At 41.6% G+C, this 24,976-nt stretch overlaps 1 protein-coding gene across 4 annotated transcripts in view; it reads left to right on the top strand.

Moving 5' to 3' along the window:
- The first annotated feature begins 791 nt into the window (after nt 1-791).
- DPP10 (dipeptidyl peptidase like 10) overlaps nt 792-24,976 on the top strand; it is a 420,223-nt gene continuing 396,038 nt past the window's right edge. For 3 of the 4 annotated variants that reach the window (XR_014026226.1, XM_081326185.1, XM_081326184.1), the window contains exon 1: nt 792-827. The gene's annotated coding sequence lies outside the window, so the exon portion shown is untranslated. The remainder of the gene's footprint in view (nt 828-24,976) is intronic. The other variant, XM_081326186.1, reaches the window with a different exon arrangement.

Below are 24,976 nucleotides of genomic sequence, written 5' to 3'. Positions count from 1 at the left end.
GGAGACCTTGGGATGTGCATTTTTAATTCACCTATGTCATGTAAACCCTCAGAAATCTAGGCCAAACCACTAATGGTTAACAGCAGCAAAATGGCTGAATTTTGGTGGCATGATTTTGGCTTCTGGCTGAGGATGGAAGCAGTTTGCCTGCCTAATGCTCCTGGTATGTTGACAGACTCATCCCTCTTACTCCTGCTATCCAATTCCAAGAAAATGTTGATCAATTAAGATACAAACAGATGAAATTTGAAAACATCAAAAATTAAACAGTCCCTTCACTTGAGATGGACTACTTGATGGGTTTGGGGAGTATGTTTTATTTTTGCTTTAGTACAGAAGCAAAAAATTTCTTTTTCAAGGACATTTTTTCAACTCTCTAAACTAGCCTACAGCCCTGAGATTTCTAGGTGATTGTTTACACAAGTACTGATCAATTCAAGCTTGTTAGCTTTTTTGAAATCAACTAAGGTTGGCTTGCTTTATTGATTAATTGATTGTCTGGGGATCATATACTACTGTAATGTGGTAGCATAGAGGTGCTGTCAAATCCCGTCTGTGAAAAGCAGGAAGAACGCACAACAGGAACGGGAGATGACCCACAAAAGAAATGTGTTTATTGCAGGAACACAGCAAATCCATGCAGGAGCAAAGTCAGTGTTGGCTGCTCGCTGCATCCAACGCTGTTATTATAGCCGCCCGGTGCACACACCCACACCCCGCCCAAACAAACCAACTTCCGCCTCTTCCCCTATATACACTCCACCCCTCCCCTCATGCTCCCTTTGGCTCCTGCGTTTCCCCGAGGCACAGCATGCCCCTCCCGCCAGGTACATAGCCCACCAAACCCTAACACCGTGGTCCCGCACTCCATCACTACTTTGTTCGTCGTAAGGATTACGCGAGACAGCTGGCTAAAAGTAACACTTTATTCGTGAGGAACCGGGCCGGGGGACAGAATCACAGCACCTCTATTTATACCCCAGCTGGCAGGCTGGCGACCAATCCGTGCCTCGCTGGTTTCCCGCTGTCAGCGCAGACCAATCGGCGGTGGTGAGTTCTGACAGCCCTGAGCTGTCAAGCTGTGTCGCGCTTGCGCAGTTACCTGCGTCTTTTGACAGCTGAGAGCTGTCAAGCGGTTGCGCTTGCGTAGTGGCTACCGGCAGCTTTTGACAGCTGTCAAAAGCTGCTGTTTGTGTTCGGTTGGTTTTACCTCACAACTATTTACATGTAATACATAAACGTTAACCATAACATATTAATACACAACACCCCTTACCCCTCCCCTGAACTGGTGGATTGCTCATCCTGGTTGCTTTTAAGTTGTGTGCCCCATTCGTAGTCTTTTCAGTAGGCCGGGGGTTTCCTGGTTCTCTTCGAACGGCGGAGGGGTGTTGCTGCTGTAGGCTCCCTATCCCCTGGTTCTGGATGCATCAATTCTTGACTAAGGTCTGGATCTGGAGCTTCGAGGGTTCCCTCGTTAGAAGTGCTTGTTGGGGGGGTGAGTTTGTTCCTGGCGTGGTGCATGGCATCGACTTTGCCTCGCTCCCCCTTTCCCCCATGTTTTGAGGGCTGCGTTGTCGTAATTGGTCGATGTGTCGACGTATGTGGCAGTTATTTCCGGTATCTATTATGTATGATAAGGGTCCAGTTTGCTCGATTACAACCCCCTGAATCCATTTGTTCCCTCCCCCGTAGTTTCTTGCCCAGACGGTTTGTCCATTAGCCAAGGTTCTGTGATGAAGGGGTTGTTCCGGTTCTGCTGTTATCCTGTTGGGGTGTAACCTGTCAAGCCTAGTCACCAGTCGTCTCCCCCAACGCAGTTCTGCTGGTGACTTCCCCATAGTCGTGCAGGGGGTGGTGTGTTGTGCGAGTAAGAATTGAGCTAACCTGCGGTGCCAGTTTCCCGTGATGATTTTCCATAGTGCGTCTTTAGTGGACTTCACCATAACCTCAGCCAAGCCATTCGACGAGGGGTAGAACGGAGCCGTCGTGATGTGTCTAATAGAGTTCTCCGTGGTGAAAGTCTGGAATTCACAGGAAGTAAATTGGGGGCCGTTATCGGAGACCAAGACATCCAGTAGGCTGTGTGTGGCAAAAAGCCCCCTTAGTACCTGTACAGTGGCAGCCGTAGTCATGCTACTGACTGGCATGACCTCCAGCCACCTGGAGTAACTGTCTACTGCTATTAAAAATACCTGTCCTTGAAAGGGTCCCGCAAAGTCTAAGTGCACCCGGGACCAAGGATTTTTGGTAGTCTCCCATTTGTGGATGGGGGCTTGCGATTGTGCGGGTCTCACAGCCTGGCAGGGGTAGCAGCCAGCTACATGTGTCTCGATCTCTTTATCTATGCCCGGCCACCAAACATAACTTCTTGCCAATGCCTTCATTTTTACTGTCCCCGGGTACCCTTCATGTAGTGTGTTCAAAACCTTGGGTCTATGTTTTTCAGGGACCACGACCCTATTCCCCCACAGTATGCACCCCAGATGGGATGAAAGTTCCATTCTCCTGGAGAAATATGCCTGGAACTCAGGACTGGGGGATTTTGATTGCCAACCGGAGGCAATCCAGTTTAGTATCCTGCTAAGGGTCTTATCCGTAGTTGTGGCGGCGGTGATGTCTGTAGCTGATAGGGGGCATTCTGGTAATTCTAAAATTGCTAGGATGTTGCCCGCTGGGTCTGGGTCGGGGTCTATTATCGGTAGGGGAAGTCTACTTAGCCCATCGGCATGCCCCATTTCCTTCCCTGGCTTGTGGATTATTCTGAACGAATAAGCAGATAAAAAGGTAGACCATCTTAAAATTCGGAGGGACAGAATTTGGGGCGTCTGCTTATCCCATGTGAATATTCCTAATAGTGGTTTGTGGTCTGTGAATATAGTGAATTGCCGTCCGTAGAGGTAGTTGTGAAATTTTTTCACGCCAGCAACAATTGCTAAAGCCTCCTTATCAATTTGAGCATAATTGCGCTCCAGTTTTGAAAGTGTTCTGGAGAAAAATGCTATTGGCTTTTGGGTTCCAGTCTGCGTTAAGTGACTTAGAACTGCCCCGATTCCGTATGGAGAAACATCGCATGCTATACATAGGGGCATTTCTTCCTTGAAAAGTGTTACAGTGGAATTATTGGTGAGTAGGTTCTTTAGGAGCTGGAAACTGGTGTCATGCTGATGAGACCAGGACCAGGGGGTACCCTTGTCGAGCAGTCTGTGCAGGGGTTCAGCAATCGTTGCCTTGTGGGGCAAGAATGCATGTTAAAAATTTAGCAGTCCCAAAAAGGCTTGCAGTTCCTGCTTGTTTTTTGGAGTGGGTGCGGTTTTGATGGCTTTGATTTTAGAGTCAGTGGGGTGAATTCCTCGAGAGTCGATTTTATATCCCAAAAACTCAGTAGAGGGTACCCCTATAGAGCACTTTTCTCTTTTTAGTTTGAGCCCCGCTGCTCTGAACCTGCTTAGAACTTTCCGCAATTTGTCTGCTAAATCCCCTTCTGACTCGCCAGCTATAAGTACATCGTCGAAGTAAGGGCAGACCCCGGGAATTCCTTTAAGGGTTTTTTCCATAATTTCGTGGAAAATTCCCGGGGCTGCAGATATGCCAAATTGCAGGCGCTTTACTTTGAAAGCCCCGCGGTGCGTGACGATGGTCTGCACATTTGCGGTTTCCTGGGTGATGGGTAGTTGAAAATACGCCTGCGCCAAGTCCAGTTTCGCAAAGATGGCGCCAGACCTTATGGCTGCGAGGACGTCTTTCACTGCTGGGACAGGGTAAGCGTGCGAATTCAACGCTCGGTTTAGGATGGCCTTATAGTCGGCACAAATTCTGATTTGGCCGTTAGGTTTAATTGGGGTTACAATTGGTGTTTCCCATTCGCCCCCCTCGACCAGTTCTAAAACTCCTAGATTAACGAGTCTGTCCAGTTCGTTCTCAATTTTACTTTTGAGTGCGAACGGGACTCTCCTAGCTTTTATTCTAACCGGTAAAATTTCAGGGTTTAATTTTAGTGATACTGGGGGCCCTGTATATCTTCCCAACGAGCCATCAAAGACGTCTGCGAACTGATGGCAGACGGCTTCGAGGCTTGTGGCCTGGGTTGTGTTAATTCCCATTAATGCAATTCCTAATGCCTCGAACCAGTTGAGACCTAATAGACTGGTTCGGTTTCCTTGCGTTACTAAAATTGTTAGGAATCCCCGGAATTGCCTAAATTCCACTGGAATGTTGGCTTTTCCCCTGAGTATGATTGGGTTTTTTTGGAAATCGGCAAGGTTTATACTGGTGGGTTGTAAAGGAATTTGCTGCTTGCTGTGGCGGCAAATATCCCTATAGGTCTTCCACGAAATGAGGGAGACCGAAGATCCCGAGTCAACTTCCATTTCACAGGGAACCCCGTGCAGCTGGACATTGATTTTAACTTTTGGTCTTAACACTTGATGGACCACTACCGCCCCCTTATTCCTCCCTACAGCTAGTACTAGGGACCTAGGGGGCTTTTTCCCATTGGCCGTGGTCAGTCTCGTACCTGCAGATGTCACTTCCAACTCGTGCAGGTTCTCCCGGTTCTGGCTAAGGCACACGGCTCTGAGGTGTCTGGTTTTGCCACAGCCGTGGCATTTGGCACTGCGAAAATGGCAGGAAGCTCTTGGGTGGTTTCCTCCGCAGCTGGCGCATTTGACCCGATTTCCTTGAGGGCTGCCACCCTGATAATTGGTGTTTTTGCTGTTTGGTGGGCCCCCGCGGCCGTCGTGGCGGGTCTAGAGTTTTTCAAACCTACGTTGGACGGCGTCTATCTCGGTTGCAACGTCGTTTTCCCCAAAGTCACTGGGGCCAACGTCCTCCTGGTGTACGGACCCGTATGGTCCATTTCCTAGTGGTCCGGTTCTCTCGCGGTGGCTATCCTCGTAAGCCATGACTTCCATGGTGACCTCGGCCAAACTCAGGGTGGGCTTCGTGACCAGCTTCTTCTGTAGGCGCTCGTCCTTCAGCCCAATGACTACCTGGTCGCGGATCCAGTCCTCCAGATCCGGGAACCGGCATCTTCGTGCGGCATGCCGGACCCCCGCTATGAAGTCCGTGGCTGATTCGTCCGGGAGTTGACAATGCCGCGCGAAGTTTACGTGCCAGAATAGTTCTGATTTGGTCAGCATGAAATGCTTACTGAGTCTTTCTGTGAGTTCCACATATGGTACGGAGGCGATGGGTTCTGGACTGAAAAGTCCTACGGCCACGTCGTACACGGCTGGCCCACTGAGGCAAAGGAATGCCGCTGCCTTGGACCGGTCGTCCGTGATCTTGTTGACCAGCAGGAACCCTTCGACCTGGCCCCAGTGCGACTCCCAGCACTCTGGGTGGCGTATATCGAACTCGCGGATGTGGCCGAGGTTGGCCATACTGTCTCGGTCCTGGGGTACTGCTTCGTGGGCGTTGAGGAAGTTGTACTTCCCGCCCAGTGACTTCAGCTGTGACTAGCTCTGAGCCGCGGAAAAAAAAAGTCTCTTCCCTCGGCTAGTGACTTCAGCTATGCGAAGCAGTGAATCCCACCTTCGTCGCCAGTACTTTGTCCGTCGTAAGGATTACACGAGACAGCTGGCTAAAAGTAACACTTTATTCGTGAGGAACCGGGGCGGGGGACAGAATCACAGCACCTCTATTTATACCCCAGCTGGCAGGCTGGCGACCAATCCATGCCTCACCGGTTTCCCGCTGTCAGCATGGACCAATCGGCGGTGGTGAGTTCTGACAGCCCTGAGCTGTCAAGCTGTGTCGCGTTTGCGCAGTTACCTGCATCTTTTGACAGCTGAGAGCTGTCAAGCGGTTGCGCTTGTGCAGTGGCTACCGGCAGCTTTTGACAGCTTTCAAAAGCTGCCATTTGTGTTCGGTTGGTTTTACCTCACAACTATTTACATGTAATACATAACCATTAACCATAACATATTAATACACAACAATCACCACCATTCGCAGCAACCACCTCCTACCTAAGGACGTTCCCTTCATGACCCCAGGCCCCTGCAACCCCACCACCCACAGTCCCTGGTACTGCCGCGTTCCCGGTCAGACTGGCCCATTCCGCCAGTCCGGGTTCCGTCTGCCACGCAATATGAGAGGCCTAGGCCAGCAGCCGTGCTCCTGCTTCCTTGCCGGCAAGGCACCCCCGTGCCGGCGTGGCCTCCAGCGCCGGTTGCGTTGGTGCGGCCTCCAGCGCTGGGTGAGGGCCTGCATGAGAGTCCTGTGCAGGTGCACCCTCCTCAGCCAGCCGGGCCCACGCATGGTGGGTCAGCGCAGGCGCGGCTCCCAGGGACAGCCGGGAACCCACGAAGCAGTCAGGCACAGCACTGCAGAGCAGCCGGGAGCGTGCAGGCAGTCCGGGCTCGACGGGCGGCACGTCTGCAGCAGGAACGGTGAGGTCCAGTGGATGGGGTGTGTCAGTTGGCGGCGACCCCCCTGCTGAGTGTCGGGTCTGCGTTCCAGGCAAGTTGGGCGACGCGGCTGCAGCTAGAGCAGAGAGGTCCCACGGGCGGGGTGTGCCAGCCAGTCTCAACCCCCCCGCTGAGTGTCGGGCCTGCGGGGCTCAACAGGTGCTGCCATCTGCTCTAAGCATGCTGTAATTCATCCCACCCTGTTCAAAATACAACTGGGAATTGGGAAACTGGACCTGGGGACTGGGATTCAGCCTATTTTATAATACCTTGTCTGTAGTCTGAATCCACAGGTGGCAGTTAGAATGAAGGGCCTATTCCCCCAAATAAAAATCATATACCAACCTGTCAGGTTTGGCCACATAGATGCACACTATGGTTGCTAATGAAAATTGCAATGTGATCTGTCTGGAGGATGTAACTAGGGTAAAATGTGACAGCTAGGCTACTAACTCGTGCCACAATACAGGGTTCACATGAAGGCTATATTGAAAAACATGCACAAGTTAACTGCTGATTGTGCCCTGTCTGTTAGACAGAATCAAACATGTTGGAACTTATCTTTAATGTCATAAAAGACTAAAGGACCTAACTATTTGAGAGGCTGACTTCCTTGTAGTAAATCGGTATGACCATGAAGATCTGCAGGAGATTCCTTTGAAGCTGTCCCTGCAGAAATCAGAGACTTTCTCCCAAATGTTTCTGGGCTGTCCCTTCAGAGTTACACCTGGCTTTCCCTCCCTCCTCACATGGAACTTTCCTAAAAATGTTATCTCTTTTGCCAATGTTTTCATAAATAATTGATTTTAACATTCCCTTTATGTTTTAATCTTTTAAACAGCAGAGTGGAATAATAAAATCATGGCCCACAAACACCTTATCCAACTTTTGAAACTGATTTCTTAGTTTCTCTCCTTCCCACAAACAGGACTTTTAATTGTAATCTCACCATTAAACAGAGAAAGAGTTTGAAATGGTTTGTTATTGGTTTGACAAATCCACATTCCATTCTAAGACAGAAATGTGAAATGCAGAGTGATTTATATCTATAATGATTCATATCTATAAGGGATCTAATTCAATACAAAAAAAATAATAGGTTTGAGTGTATCCATTTTTAATTGTTTATTGTAGTATGGAATAAAACCCTTCTTTCCAGAAGAATCTATTACAATACAGCCCTTTAGAGAATGGAAATAGAATCTACTGTATTGCACCAGTGAATAGAAAGTGCCTTTAAGAAATTTTACATTTTATATACGCAGTAGGGAACCTGAAAGCATAATGTTTTCATGGATACTGTTAATTTCCAGATAATAGAAGTCACATAAATTGAATGGAAACTATTGATCAGTTTTCAGTGTTGGGGTTTTTCCTCCCCTTAACCCTAATTAAAAAACTGAAATCTGTCATAGTTCAGACATGAAATAAATATTTTTCAGCATAGCTTTTAGCATGAATGTTTCGCTATCATTCTGCTGCTAACCACTTTTGCTCCACAGCTCACAAAATGTGTAAGAATTTAGAAAGCATTATTTCAACCCCCAAGCAACATTATTTCACAGGTTTTCATTGTTCAATTTCTTCCCTAAGAAGCACTGATCTGTGTCATTGTCATTTCTGGGAAAAAGAACCCTTACTTTGTGATAATGGTAACCAGTATAAAACAGCAGCCTAATGTAGAGCTTCTATAGTTCCATAGTCTGAAGGCCCGCTTATCCCCTATCCAAAAACACAAATGTTATTAAATGTCCCTTTTACTTTTAGTGGTCAGTGAAATGCAATAATTAAAACCTACCCACAGATGAAAATTACCTTAGTTTGTGGTGGGAACTAGAGGACGTTAATTGTCAAGCTTAAGCTCTTTACAAGAATCTGAACTACTAATGGTCAAAGCAAATAGGCAATAGATAAGAGTCAACGGAATTCAAGGTGAGCTGGACTTAGATCTCTAGTGAGCAGGAAGGGACTCAAGATTGATGATGTATTTGATCCCTCTCTCAGGCTCAGCCTGGTCATCTCCTACACTGATATAGTTCACATTGTTTGTTTGAAACATGGTTTGAGTAATCATCCCAATTTGGCTCTATCTTAGCACTAGCCTACAAAAACAAATCACTTTATAGCTTAGCATCTGGGTTCTTTATCATTGAGAAAGAGTTAACTCTTCTCAGAGGAAGCCATAGCAATCTTTTTGTGGTCATCTTGCTTCTGCCTTCTAAAGGACCTCAAGGTTTCCAATTGTTGTCAGGTTCATGTCAGAGAGACAGATAGAACAGATAAAATAACTATCAAAACTGCTTTAACAAAAATGTTAAAAAAGCACTTGCAGGTTTTTTTAAAGTCCAAATCGTGTTTGTGATTCTTCTTTGTTTGCCCTTCGCTAAATTCTTCTCATCAAATTTAAAATGTCCGCCCTTTCAAATTTATCATTGAACATTGGCAAGTTTAGTTCACATAGGTTTGCTATGACTCTTTAAAAAAGACTAGGTAAAATCTAAAATGGATTTCCCTTTTATTTGGGACACTACAGTATAGTGATATTTTTTTTTTCAGAAAAGCCACTGTTTGCTCACCTAGTGAAGAACAAAGCACAGGTCACCACACCTACTGTATTTAATACATGACCATCCATAACAACCAAAACAAGCTTTTGTAACTGCAGAACAGGAAATGCTAGAAGAGTCACACATTGTATCCCTGCAATTACACTTCCAAATTGCTGACTTTTTTAAAAAAAAAAATCAATTAATTGTCAGTGACTATGTAGTAACCCAATTCAGAAGGTACAGTAATCACTGTATGCCTGTGCACAATTAAACTACTGCTCCTCTATTTCTCCACATTTGAAGTGCCTTTAAAAAAATCAATCATTTCCTGCCCACTAATCTGTTTCTCTCCTGTAGTGCTATGTAATTAACCCTTTGCTGACCTCAATATCACTGGATTTCTTTGCTTCTTTATTGTTTTTCATTCTCTTTCAGCATTGTTCTCTGTGGCACTCAAAGGAAGTTCTGCTTCCTCAGCCCAAATCAGAGACATTTTGTACTTCTGATTTCTGTCAAGCAGTTAAGAGCTAATAGGCTTAAAATATATATTTGCTCTGCGGGACATGGAAGTTATGATTGCATGAATAGCTGAATTAAAAGTAGGGGAAAAAGTGGGGGAGAATGCCATGCTGAGGGAGAATGGGAAACAAATGACAGGCAGGGCACTGTACCAGGTGAATTGGGAATGAGATAGATGTCACAGTTTGAGGAAAACTGTATGGGTGGATCTCTCCATTGAGTTTGCTATAAAGAATTTATATTCAAAACCTAACTTTGCCACAGAATTAACATTTTCACACATCCTTTTCAAAGGATTCCATTTAACAGCCATAGCCAAAAGGCAAATAATGAAACAGAAACCTTGCTTCAGTTAGATTAGATTTATTGAACATGTTTTCTAACCCTTCAATCAAGATTTCAACTTGTTTGGATCTACTTTCACCCTTATTCAGTAGTGCGGGAGCAATATTAAACTTTGTGTCTTATGTACTAGGACATCTTAGATTTTGCTAAGATTTTACTTCTTCCATTTCTCCTATTCTACAACTTTCCTTGAAAAATGAATTTTTAATCAATGGGTTTAAAGAGTGAAGCTGTCTTTTGCTAATCAGCTAGTAACAATTATTAAGTTTAACAACTGCTGTTTGTTCCGAATAAAGTATACAAAATGGGATGTCAATGAGTCAATGACATATATAACTTGATAAAACACTTGATAAAAAGTGTATTTTTGCATGTAAATTTTATCTTCCTGAGAATAAAAATTCAGGGATTAAAGCAACTTGCTAAGCACATTGGTTTCTGCTTAAATTGTAAGCCGCCCTGAGTCTTCGGAGAAGGGCAGGATATAAATGGGATTAAAATAAAAAAAATAAAATAAATAAAAACTTCAAGTAGTCTTTAGTTATTGGTTTTTCTGCTTAATTGGGATTAATTAAGATTAATTAATTCTCCAACAATTAATAAAAGAATAAAACAAAGCATATTTCAGACTGCCATTCTTTCATATTTGTAACTTCCTTGCAGAAAAATGACATGGAATACATTGACAAAAGTACATGATAATTTTATGAAATCTTTAAAACCTTAAAAACTTTCTACAACTTTTTAGAAATGTTTGAGAACAATCATTTCAGAAAAATGTTGAACAAAGCAGTCAAGAACATTAAAAATACTCATTCTTTAAACTGTATGGTCTATAGTATTCATAATTGCTTTACACTTTAAAATTTTTAAATTGGATTAATTAAACATGCCTATAATTATTTTTGAAATGGAAGAAATGGGAACTCAGAAGCATGCTTTACGTTGTATTACAGAGCATAGGTTATTAGCAGCTGAACCATTTCTGTTATACAAGTCTTTAACACATTTCTTGACAAGGAGACAAAAAAAAATTCTAACACGTTTAGTATATATGCAGACAAAAATAGGGGGGAAAATACCAAGCAGCGTTTTGAAATTCTTTCCATCATGTTCCCTGCAGTTGTCATAAAATGCATTTTCTTCTGTGTAGCATATTAATACTCTCTCTCTCTCTCTCTCTCTGTCTCTGTCTCTCTCTCTCTCTCTCTCTCTCTCTCTCTCTCTCTCTCTCTCTCTCTCTCTCTCTCTCTCTCTCTCTCTCTCTCTTTCTCTGTGCACATGTGTGTGTGTTGTATGTGCCTCTTTTGCTCAGTATTTCTGTGTATCTGCACACCAGGGAATCAAGGGCCTGGTATACTAGGCATGTACTATGGGTCATTTGACTATAAGGGAGGGGGTTTAGAATGTAGCAGTCATTGGCATATTGTACTTTGATGCTGCCTCAGGAATATAGCTGGGTAATTTTTTTTCTCGAGTTTTCCCCCCCTCTGCTGAAAGGGAAATCCAACGTATTTTCTATCTTTTACTGGCTTCTCCCCCTACACCAAATGGGTCTTGTTCTCTGTCTCACTTGCTTTCAGAAAGACAGATAGAAAGACAGATCCTTCCAATTCTCTTCAAATAATTTCTTTCCAATATTGTGTTGGGTTGTTAAGAATACAAACTGCACTTTGTGTCATTACCTTGCACTAATAATTTATGATCCTCAAAGCAATTCTATGGACTCAGCAAAGCCAGGGACTATTTGTCTCAAAAATAATATTCAAGACACAGACTGAATGAAATTAAATTAGGAAAATCATCTGTTCCAAGCATCAGTGTGTGGTTCTATCTATCATGGTTTGGTTCTCATTTGAAATAATGTTTACATGTCTCCACTGGCATTTAAATATTTTGTTAAATGAGACATAATTCCATAGAGACCTTGTAGATTATAATAAGAGTCAATGATAGGGCTATGCAAAAAATCTGAAGATCCAATTCAAAGGCACGTCAAACAGCTTTTCCAAAATTCATTTGGAAATCTAGATTGATCTGATTCGATTTGAAGACTGCTTAGGTTTTCTGAAATGAATTGACAGAATCATATTTTGCCTAATTGGCACAGGCTGCCTTAGCAAGCACATCTTAAAGAAGACAACCTGGAAAAAAAAGTAGTTAACCTTAACATAAAGAGAGAATGATTATGGAAGGAAATACTGAATCTTTCTAACTATTTGGAAGGATTTCAGGAGGAAGAAGGTGAGGAGAAACTAACATGGATGCATTTTCCCATGGGTCAGGATTTATCCTGATGTGACATCAGGGAAGAAATAATTTCCCATGGGACTCTCTCTTCAAAATTGTCTCCACAAAAGACTCAAGCATGAAATTTAGAACTTGACCATAGCTGCTGAGCTTCATATTTAACTATAACTCCGAAATGTTATGTTTGACCATAACACATTTACATCTGAAAGAGGATTTCATATTCTTGAACCCCAGCTAACACCAAAAGATCCAAACTTATTTGGGATCATACAACAGTTGTAACATGACAGGCTTAAGAAGACAAATAATGTCCTCAAACTTTAAAGAATGCCTCAGAGGGAATACATTTGTTAAAATTAGAATTCTTCAATCTAAATGTGAAACCAAAATTTGCTTTGCCTCCTTCTAAGATGCATAAGGAAGTATAAAAACAGAAAATATGGCTTCAATATCATTTCTGATTAGAGCAATTTTTGTAGTCTGTTGGATAAGACCCCTTATTCTATTTTTCTCTTGAAGTGGGGAAGATTTTGGGCAACTATGATTCATTTATTTCATAAAATTTCTATTTCATCTCTTTTCCATATTTCAGAGAAAATAACAATATTCACCTCATATTAAACTGGAATTGGTCCTACAAGGCAACAGCAATGAGTGTAGAAAGTTTGCTGCTATATCAAGAATTATCATCCAAGTACTTACAAGCTTCCTTCTCTAATACCATCCAATCTTATATCAACTTGTATGAACTGGGACAGTCTTTAGGTGGGTCTGGCTCATAGGATGGTGATCTGGAATAGGGCATTCTGGGTGACAGAGCCTTAGATAGGGAAATCCTCTCCCAAAGGAAGTATGATCAGGTCCAAAAATAGCCAGCTTTCAAAAAGAGAAGTGAAGACTTATTTCCAAAGTATTCTCAAGGTAATAATTATTCCATAACCAAGCCATACTTTTCACAAAGTATTTATTAAGAAGAGGCTAGACAGTCACTTGTCTGAGATGGTATAGTTTCTCCTGCTTGAGCAGGGGGCTGGACTAGTAGACCTCCAAGGTCCCTTCCAGCTCTATTCTATTCGAACTATTTACTCAATTAACTTTTAACAACAATTGTTTTATTGTCCCATGTGATTATATATGGTTCTAGGTATTTTCTCTCTCTCCTTTTCTTCCTTTTTTGAATACAGTGCTATGAATGTCTTTAGAAGGAAGAGTAATGTAAAAATGAAATAAGAATAAATGGAAGATGAGAGAATGTTGATTGCATACAAATAACAAATGACCATACATAAGGGGTATGTTGGGATGGTTCAGTCATATAGAGCAGGGGTCCCCAACCCCCGATCCGTGGACGAGTACCGGGCCGTGGCATGCCAGCAACTGGTCCGCACAAACAAGGAAAGCCAAACAGGATGCGGGCAGCACACAAAATCACGCCTCCTCTGGTCTGCAGAAAAATCTCTCTCCATGTAACCGGTCCCTGGTGCCCAAAAGGTTGGAGACCTGTGATATAGAGAGAAGGAATAAGGTTCAAATTTATAAAGCTATATATGAAGGAAGACTGAATGGACCAAAAGGCAAAAATGAGAAAATCATGGTTAGAGTGTAGAAGTTCCTGAACAACAGAGAGGAAAGAAGGTGAAAGAACAAATTTTATGAAATGGAATATGGGTGAGCTGGAAATTAGACTAGTTTTCAATTAAAAAAGACTGGTTTCTAGGATAAAAAAAGTATCATCAAGGTGTTGATTTAAACTTATCTTTCTTTTCCCTTTGATGCATGCATTTAATTTCTTCACCATTTCTTAAATCCCTTCTGTACTTTTCATAAAGCTACTGATCTCTGAAGGGGATAACATGATTAATATGCCCATGTGTAGGTATGCCAAGGCTATGGCTCTGTTGCTGTTCTATTAATTTTACTTATTAGCAGCTTGTTTGTTTTTCATTTATTTTCAGGGCCATGCTGGAAGTGATATTAACTACCTAATTCTCTCTGGCAATTTTGCTTTTTATTGACTAAATAAATGTCATATAGGCAGGGAAGTGATGAACCTATTTTGGATAAGGAGCTTTAACCAATTGGTCCATGTCCATTTTTGTCTCGTGATGGGACTATCTCGGCTATCTGTGTTGGAGCAGATGTTCTAATTAAAAAGAGAATGTCCCTCCAGCCCCCACCTTACCCCATTTGCTTGCCTGTTTCTCATGCACATCACTACACACCAATCACATTTTCATTGCCTTGAATGGGAGAGCAGAGAAAAGCCGGCAAAGTGGCACCAGCAGTTGTAGAAGATGGATTTCCTGCTTTAATGATGATGTGAAGATTATTAATTTATTTAATACAATTCGGAAGGAATTCATCTGTTAACTGTCAGGATCCCAGGGAGCTGATGGGTTGCTGTAGGCTATTGGCATGCTAGTTGCCCATTAATGACATTCAAGGGGGCTGGTTGATAAATAGCTTTGTTTATTTGTGTTTGGATTACAGGGTCTAATCTATTATTTGGTTCAAAAGAGCCAACTTTGTACTTCTTAAAAAAAAATCAAAAGTGTTGTTGGTATAAAATTGTGTTTTAGCCTTAGCCAGTATGAGTTTTCTTTGCTTTCTTTCTTTCTTTTTTTTTAAAGAAATGGTTTACCAGACTAAGTACCAGGGCTTTTTTTCTCATAGAACGCTCAGAACGGAGTTCCGGCACCTTTTTTGGATGGAACCTTGTAGGGTAGGCAAGGTGGGTTGTATGACATGTGTGAGTTCCGGCACCTTTTTCTTTTACAAAAAAAGCACTGCTAAGTACTGTATATAAAGCACATCTTACAGCAAGGCCATATATTAAATTTGACTGAATTTTATAGTCCAAATTGAAATAGTTTATCCTGGAAGGTTTCTGTAGCTTTCTAAAGATGAATGATAAGGTTTTCAAACTATTCAGAGTCAGATCTGAAGTCCTCTGAAGCTTCACGGTCTTTTATCAGAAACGAAGGCCGCCTCTAACGTTTTTTCCCTTCCCATTTCTAAGTATGGGAAATATCAGCATGAGGTGTGGGAAACAGAAGAGGAATTCAGAACTGACAGCCATATCTTGAAATCAGAGAGGACTGTTCAACAAAGGCTATCCAATCACAGTGCTTTTGTGACAGTATTCTTCCCCATATTCTTTGGTTAAAATTTGCTTTTACCCTCATTACACTTTGCTGCACTCTTTGTATTATTGTTATTGTTGCTGCTGCTGCTTTGTTGTTGTTAGTCCATTTCCATTTTAGCAGACATTTTTGGAGAGCTTTGATGGAATAAAAGAGCAGTGCTGTCTCAGACTGCTATACTGTATCTTCCTGATTTTTTATACTCTGAACCAATCCTTTTCTTGTGATCAAGATGTACTGTAAATTGTAACTAAGTGTGTAGAACTATAAAGAATCTAGAATCAATTGTAGATTTTTTTTCATAATGAATAGGACACAAAATATTTAGGTTTCTAGAATAGGGCACAGGTAAAGCTGGGGAGCCTCTGAATTATTTCCAGAATTGCTGAATGGAGGATCTAATACAGTGACACAAACCTCAAATCAGAGTAAGTGCAATGAATATTTTTTTAAAAATGCACTTTAAAAAGTGGAACAGAAATGGAAAGAGTTAACGCAAAGTTAGTCTCTCCCCCCCCAAACATTTAATGGATTTAAGGGACAACAGAAGCCAAACAAAATCAAACAGTAAAGAGCCAATTAGGATAGGATTTTATTTTTAAAGGTTTTTTTTCTGGACAAGATTGCCTCCATTTCATTTCTTTTTCTTTTCTTTCCTTTGTTTTTTTTTGTCTCTTGCGGTTTGAGTTCTATTGTCGAGAGGAAGCAAGGCAAGATTTGAAGTAAGATAAGGAGGAAACGTTTCCTCAGAACCTGGAAGTTAGGATCCTGAAGCTAATTGTACTATAAGTTCTGCTTTATTTCATGGATTGAAATTCAGGGTCTAAGAAAAGAGAGCCAGATTGGGGTGGCAATTGAGGTGCTAAACTAGACCTGCGAGAAGAGTATATTTAACCCTGCCTTAGTCATAAAAGTTGGTTAGCTGACTTTGGGTCATTCATTCTCAGATCAACCTATTTCATTGGGTGACGGTTGTTGTGGAGAAAATTGGAGGGAAGAGTACTATGTACATTATAGCATAAAAGTGTGGTATCACTATAATAATAAATATATTTTTAAAAAGTGCTCTGGGGTGAGTGTAAGGCAGAGATCTGGAGGCTGCGGGAGCAGCTGATCCTTGAGTTGAAAGCGACTATGATCAACTTCTTCAGAACACAGTTCTTTAATCCTTTTCCATTTTTTTTTTCTTGTCAGTTTTCTGCTAGGTCTCTAACCTCACTTTATATGATAAACATTTAGAATTCTCAATGAACCAGTGACATTTCTTTTGCAAAAGGAAAGCACATGCCTCACTGCTAGGTCAAATTACTGAAGGAAGAGGCTTGCCAGTTGTGAATGTGTGGCAGAGAGGATTTACCTGAGTAAAATTCCTGATGGCAATAGATCAGATCAGTTCCTCACAACAGGAGGGTGCAGTGGGACTACAAAAGAAGATGCTGTAGTCTGATTATTGGGGAGCAGCAGAGCACCACAGCCTACCTGCACAGACACCCCATTCCAGAAAATAAAATGGCATGGATCGGTCAAATCCACAGCTTGACAAAAACAGAAGTTTGTCTCAATATCTACCTGCCATTCTTAGCTCCCAGTGTATATTTAGCTGTTTCAAGGCAACCGTGTTTGAAGTGAACTACATCTATTGCATCTCCTGGGATCTGAATCTCAAACAAAGACATGGTTCTGATAAGGCACAAAGCCAGGGGAATATTGCTGAAGACCCAGCATGGAGCTTTTTCCTTGGGGCAGAAGTTCTTCCAAATGATGCAGTTTTACATTGTCAGTCCTTGCATGTCATGAAAAAAAGAAGAACTCCAATCCAGGGGCACGGAAAACTACTTAAATTTGGGGGAAGTCAATTATAAATATATGTAAAAAAGCATCAAGGACACCATATGGAGTTAGAGGAAGTGTCCTGTTAATGGGAGTGAAGAGCCTGGGAGTAGCACAACAAATTTATTGTAGTGATATGGAATTCCTTCCTTCCTTCCTTCCTTCCTTCCTTCCTTCCTTCCTTCCTTCCTTCCTTCCTTCCTTCCTTCCTTCCTTCCTCCCTCCCTCCCTCCCTCCCTCTCTCCCTCCTTTCTGTCTCCTACTGCCTCCTTCTCCTTCATCATAATAAGTTAAGCATTATGTTCTTTTAATAAGTCCTTAATAAAACCACTTTGTGTTTACTTTAAAGCTTAAAAATTCATACAACTATTTTTAGGTTGATTTTGTGGGGTTCTGGTGGCTACTTGTGTGCCATGATGTTGCCCACATCTGTTCTATAACCGTCTCAAAAAGGATAACATAACTCTGAAGCATGTTTTATACAATTTATTATGCTTTAGAATTTTGGTTAACCAAACAAATTACTTTAAAACAGTATGCTTCTTAACAGTATGCTGATTTGGAGTGACTAAAACATAATCTTTTTGTCTTCCACTTTGTCATTCCTAGTGAAATAGGATATATAGAAAATAGGGTAACTAGAATGGAAGGAATAAATCCAGGAATCCATGAGTCTCTAGTTTAATTGGCAACTCAACATTTCAATTATTTGAAATTTGGCCAGGAACAATAAAGAAATAGAAAAGGCTTTGAATTAAAGATACTCAGATACCTATAATTTTGTCAGCTTTCTTCTTAGAAATAAATGTTTGATGAAAAAGCATAAGGGTTATGTGTCTGTAGGTGTCTCTCCATAAATATTACTGGGCAGTGACACAGTTTAAACTCTATAGGTTGCAATACTCTCAAAATCCTACCTTCTGAAAGAACAGCTTGAAAAACTATGTAGCACAAGAAAATTAAATTTGAAATGATGCTTCCCCAGGTAGCTATTCTACTTTGTTTTGTGAGATGTTTATAGCAATTTGTTCTCATCTCTCTTGATTGCTACCTGCAGCTAGCTGATGGCTGTGTGGTCATACCAATGCGGTCCATTCCCTATGTTCTTTTCATTAAAGCTTCCTAGGCTTTACCTCCAGGAGTGCTTTAAAGTGTTGCTGCTGTGAGTTATAAGAAGGAACACAATAAGTAACTCTTCTTAAATAACTTCTGTTTGTAAGCTCATGATTACCTTGTACAGATACTTGAACAAACCAGCTCATGCATTGAGAGCAAGCTGGCTAGTTCAGGGGACAGAAATGGAGTGGAGATCTAGTTTAAAGAAAGGCAAGTACTTTAGTATGTATGTATGGCAAGATTTTTAAAAGTGCTAGGCATTAGATATGGGGGAGAGAGGTAGCATCATTTGGGGTGCATTTCCAGAAGCAGTTGCAAAATGTCTAAAATGGACCCTGCTCTTCTAACCACAGGAAAAGCAGCAGTTTTGTTTGATTGCTAGATAACTGCCTTGGATGTGTATAATGTAAGAAGAATCAGTTTGATGTAGTGGTTAAGGTGCCAGCCTAAAAACCAGGAAATGGTAAGCTCTAGTCCCACCTTAGGCATGAAAACTGGCTGGGTGGCTTTGGATGAATCACTCTCTCTCTCTCAACCCAGTCCACCTCACAAGGTTGCTGATATGGGGAAAATATGAAGAAGAAGGTGTATTGGATAGGAGGAATAAGGAGTATTAGGTACAGTATGTTTGCTGCCTTGAGTTACTTACAAAGTAATAAAGGTAGGATAAAAAATCTAATAAATAAACAATTTTACAACATCTGGCGGCAACAGAGGAAGCATGTTCACATTGCAGGGAGAAAAGTTGCCAGTAAATTAAGACAAAACGGTAGGAGGAGAGGTCAAGAAGGAAAAATAGGTCATTGAAAAAGAAAAGAGTATGGAGAAGGGAAGAGGAGAAGAAAAGACTCAAGAAATCAGGAGGAAAACACCAACAAGGGCAGTGGCCTACGGTGAACTTGCCTGCTGGGAGAGGTCCAGCTGCACCCGAGAGGCCTACTGTTGTGACTCAGTGTCAGCCTGTGGGTACGGCAGCTGAATCGGACAATTCGGAGGAGGAGGAGGAGGAGGAGGGGATTGGAGAGCCTGCAGAGGAAAGTTCTGAAGCATCGCAGAGCTCTCAGCCAGGCCCCTCCCATCTTGTTCCTCCTCAGACCCAGCTGTGTGAGCCTGAAAGCTTGGACAAAGATGATTCACAGCTGGCTTTGTTCAAGGATGCTCGAAGCAGGAGGCAGACAAGCAGGAGTGAACAAAGGAGGGCAATGAGGCACCTCGGGAGGAGGCAAAGAGAAGCCACGCCTTGAAACTGTGTTTAAAAGGGGAATGTGTGGGAGGTGCTGGTTGCTGGAGGCAACCGTTTGAACAGCTTCTGATTTAGTCATGGTTAGTATTTGTTTTGCTCTGTTTTGGATCTGTTTCGTTTCATTTATGTAAATAAATTTGGTTGGCTTACTTTCAGCCTATTGACTATTGAAAAGGGGTTGTCCCTGACACTTCTGCAGGGCTGGTAGTAGGCTGGAACAGAACACCTACCCAGAGACAGGACCCTTCAAAGAGGAACCAGAGCACACCCCCATCCAACAGAGCAGCCACACAGGATCACAAAGGGGACATTGGAGGACCTCTAGGCCTTCTGAGGCCTTCCTGAAAGGTCTGGCAGCCCAGAGACCCAACCCGGCATAGTAAACTGGGTGATGCAGCATGCCGGCAGCTCAAGTGGTAGAGAAGAGGTGGCCGGCAGCAATGTAGAGCTACTGACCGGTGAGGCAGCTGGGGGCAGTGCTGAGGAGGCAGCCAGCAGCAGTGGGGACCAGGAGGCCTGCAGGCAGCAATGAGGCAGCGGCGGACTGGCAGGACTGCAGGTGGTGTTCAGGCAGCATGACAGAGGTGGTGGAGAGTGGAGGACCTGATCGGCAGCTGGAAAGAACCTGGCTGAACGTTAAAGACAGAGCAATGGTTAAAGGCAAATGAGGGCAACTAGAAGGACCAGCTGAGCACAGAAAGGCAGTGAAAAAAGCAAGGACAGAGTTAAATAAGGAACAAATTAAGAAAAGGAAGTATAAGGACAAATTTTTAGGCAGAGAGCAGAAAGCTAAAGGCAAATTCCTTGCTGAGGAGAAAGCAGCCCTTCCCTTGGCTAAGTAGCCCTATCCTAATATTAACGTTTAACCCCAATACAAACTGAAACTTTTTTCCTTTTAAAGCCAAAGGGCATATTACCACATACTTCTATCTATACCAAAATAACAAGGCACAAAAACAAGCACAAACTGGCAGAAAAAATGATAGAAAAATAGGCATAAATACCTAGAACAGATAAGCTAGAAACAAGGCTAACAGCAAAGCAATCCACCAACCAAAAAGAGGGATTTTCAAACAACAAACTCATGGAACAGGTGACTGATACTATTGCAGTATGCTATATATGTTCCATGTATGTGCCTGTGCCCAAAGAAGACCCAAACTATACATGCATTAGATGTAAATTATGTGATCTACTACAGGAAAAAATAAGGAATTTAGAGGCAACTCTAGCCAGACCCCAATGTACAAAAGAAAGCTCCACCCAAACCAAAACAAATAATGAACTAATAACTCCCAGAGGGTTTGACCCTACTGATAATTTATGTCTTTTTACCAGAAGAATGGCAGCCAATTACATTGAATAGGTTGCTGTTTTGCTTTTCCTAGTTGTTCAAGTCAGGGGAAAAAAATTGATGTGCTATATGTGGGTCAACAGAAATTTGTTCCATTAATAGGGATGTGCCCCCAATGTGGAGGCATAGTTGTAAAAAATGCAAAATAAATTTGCTTCTTCTTCCTGTAATCTTCAAGCTTACAGTTTAGTTGGTCTGCTAAGACATTTTTGATGATACCACTGGTGGAAAGGGATATCTATCATAGTGACAACATATTGGTTTCTGCATCAGTAAATTGGAGCTCCTGCTAGCCCCATTAATCAGGATATAGGATTCTCTAGTAATGTGTTCTCATCTTGTAAATGGACCATTATCCTAACATCAACCTTTCCATAAAGCCATTCCAGCATCTCCATTGGAAAATGCTGTAAGCAGTGGTGGGATTCAGCTGGTTCGCACCGGTTTGGCAGAACCAGTAGCTAAATTTTGCTGCATTCAGAGAACCAGCTGGCTTCCAGAAGTCCAGTCTAGGTCTGGGAGGCCTAGAGGAGGCCTCCCAGGCCTAGAACAGCCCGTTGGAAGTGCATGGTTGCCATTTCCAGAAGTTTTTTCGAGGCCTCCAAGGCCTGGAGGAGGCCTCCCAGGCTTAGAATGGCCCTGTGGAAGTGCCTGGATGCCACTTCCGGAAGTCTGTTCTAGAACTGGTTGTTCAGGTAGTTGAATTCTACCACTGGCTGTAAGATATGTGTTTGTAGGTATTTTATGTAGGTATTCCAAACAAAAAGAATGAGAACAGTTCCTTGGCCCATATTTGGCCAAGCAAAGAACACTGTGGATTTACTGTTGTTTTTATTTAGTGTAGGTTTGGTTAAAACTCACTGCATAAAAGGCAAGAATATTAGAAATGGAAATGACAACCCAACTCTTCAAAACCTCCACCCAGCCTAAAATTCATGAGTTCTTCTTTAGCAGAGATTCCCTTCTTGAAAGGCATTGCTAGTGCTTTCAGTCCTTCTGGCTCTTGGAGTTGTGTACCACAAGTCTACCACAACAGAACTCTCCCTTGAAATTGCCATGTGTATAAGTTTCTTATAAAAGCCGCCAGTTTAAATATGTTGGGATTACAGCACCCAGAAAGATTCATGTGACATCAACATAATCTCAATACATTTCGGGAGCACCAAGTTGAAGAAATTGCTTTATATGACTTTGCTTGCACGATATGAGTAATTAGTCGTTTCACTAATGGGTCACCTTTCATTGTCTAATTCTGGGATAGAGCCAGTTGCCTGGGAAAGATCCAAATGCTTGAACTGGCCTGTTGATTATAATATTTTGAGAGAGAAGCATATATGCATTAGTTATTTAACAATATGATATAACATTGTGGAGAAGTGACCTTCAGTATGCTCTGGTGTGTGTGTGTGTGTGTGTGTGTGTGTGTGTGTGTGTGTGTAAGTCTGCATGCTAACTATTGCTATCCCATATTGTCAGGGAACATAAATCTTAGTTTGCCGTAGAAATTTAATTTTCAGTCAGAAAATTTCATTCTTTATAATACAATCCAGGTTTACTTAGGTCCAGTTATGCTTATTCCTAAAATAATTCAAATTCAAGTTTGTGTTTCTGGAAAAAAAATAAGTACACAATTTAAATTTCTGCAGAGCACATTAAATACAAATAGCATGTTACATTTTCTGAAGATTTTTTATTTCTTCCACTCCTTTCCTTTAATGATTCCTCCCTTGATTTAAAACATAATCCGAAGGGGAAAAAATGGGCATATGTGACATCATATGACTGGGAATATAGCTCAGACTCTAGATTAGTATGGTAGGTATATTTCTATAAACCTAACTCACTGCACAATAGATTGAAGATTATTTAAATCTTCCAATGATTATTCTAATCATTCCAATGTACTGTTTGCCAGACAATGTAGCCTAGTAGGAGAGATGGGGAGGAAGGGGGGAGGATTATCATCTCATTAACAAATCTGGCAGCATTATACTGACAGTAATCACATTTTGAATCCTTCTTTGGAACCCGCATTTTGAGGCAGCCCAAGGACTGCTAGTATTGGTTGTAAGAATGTATGTTAATAGCTTTATCAGAACCAGCCTATAATTTCATTAACATTGTCTCAAACAATGCACCAAAGGGGCTTTTTTTTAAGCATTTGCTATATATAGAAAGAATGAAACACCAGAGAAGATAAATGCACATTTCCCCCCCCCCCTTTTTTTTTTAAAAAAAAGAGACAGCTATTGGAACAAAGAAGAGTAGAATAGCTTATAGAATCTCATCACAAAGCAATATATTCTACAGGGGTTTTTTTGTTGGTATCTGTGTCTAAGCAAGCAAATAAACAAAATCAATTTCCTTTTGGTACTGTAGATTACTGGAAAGGTAAGTAAGGTTAGAAATATGCGACACAGCTTTTTCCATCCTGTTGCTATCCGGGTGCATTAAACTACAATTCCTATGTTTTATAAAAGTATGTGCAAATCATACTATGGTGGCTCCTCCCTTCTCCAGGGTACTAGGTTGGCAAAGGCTGCAGATATGCTTGTCTGCATGCTAATATGTACTGTGTTATGTATGATCATTATGAGTTTTATGGGCCTCCCATTAGCTTCTCACCTCTCACTCTGTTTTCCATCTGAAACAATAATTCCCTGAAAGTTGCTGTTTAGAAAGAATAAGAATGCCAGAGTTTAGTAAAATTATGCATGAAGTCAAGGAAGATTTTTCTCATAGTGCTGGGACATTGTCAATTAGTGAAACTGGATAGTAAGTAAATATATCTTCCAATAAGCTATGCTGAGGAATATCGGGAGTAGAAGTCCACACATCTTGAAGTTGTTGAGACTGAGAAACATTGGCCTAACCTAAGCAGCGAGACACACCTTTTGTTTCAGATGTTGTGGGTGCTCTATCATTGGAGGTTTTAAGAAGAGATTGGACAGTCATTTGTCTGAACTAATATAGGGTCTCCTGCTTGAGCAGGGGGTTGGAATAGAAGACCTCCAAGATCCCTTCCCACTCCATTATAAACGGAGGGGTGAGGGGTGACATGATAGCAGTGTTCCAATATCTCAGGGGCCACCACAAAGAAGAGGGAGCCAAGCTATTCTCCAAGGCACCTGAAAGCAGGACAAGAAAGAACGGATGGAAACTAATCAAGGAGAGAAGCAACCTAGAACTAAGGAGAAACTTCCTGACAGTTAGAACAACTAACCAGTGGAACAACCTGCCTCCAGAGGTGGTGAATGCTCCAACACTGGAAGTTTTTAAGAAGAGACTGGCCAGCCATTTGTCTGAAATGGTATAGGGTTTCCTGCCTTAGCAGGGGGTTGGACTAGATGACCTCCAAGGTCCCTTCCAACTTATTATTATTATTATTATTATTATTATTATTATTATTATTATTATTATTATTATTATTATTATTATTAAGCAGGTTGGTCAGGAGATGGGGATGGGCATAAAGTGATTTTCTGTAATCAGGCAGGTATTATATATGTGTCATCCTAATTGTAATAAGACACTTGAAACACTACATCATACTAATTCATTAACAATTGAAGAGGCAGTTACCCTGTTGATTTTCCATGAAATAAGATATCAGCCACTCATGAAAGGATTAGATTTGTTAAAGGAGCACTGGTTAATTACAAGCAAATTGTCTCTGTTTAGAAATAAAATGTGCAGTGATAAAAAAATATCACCCTTTAAAAGACAATGAACCTCTTTGTACCTTTTGATGAGAACTGTATTATCATGCTCATCTCATTCTTCAAGGCTGCTCAGTGAAATCTGATTGGCCATTGTGGAAAAAATCAAAATGCAGCAACAATGCATCCAAGATGATACCAACAATGGTTTATAAATACATGCAAGGGAAAAAAGTTGAGAAAGAAGGAGAGGAAACCCTTAAACTGCTTATGTAACATTTGTCCAGAGTTAACTCTGAAGACTGAAAGCTTTTCCAATTCAGAAATTCATAAAAAAATGATAATTCTAAACCAGTCTTTAGAAACCAATTTCCCACCATTTCCTAAAGGCAAAAGAGAGATAAAATGGGGATTTCAGCTTTACCAGCCAAAAGGCATCAGAAATCCAAGTCTCTGGAAACTGTTTTAAAATATTGGCCAAAAAAGATTTAGAATCTTTTTTAGACTTCTGTTTCTAAATGGAAATTAGTTATCCTTTGGATTCCACTTGTT

Source organism: Vipera berus (genome assembly GCF_964194415.1).
Source record: "Vipera berus genome assembly, chromosome: 1".
Lineage (NCBI taxonomy): Eukaryota > Metazoa > Chordata > Lepidosauria > Squamata > Viperidae > Vipera > Vipera berus.
Note: the sequence above shows the minus strand (reverse complement) of the source record. Positions and strands in the feature narration are given on the sequence as shown.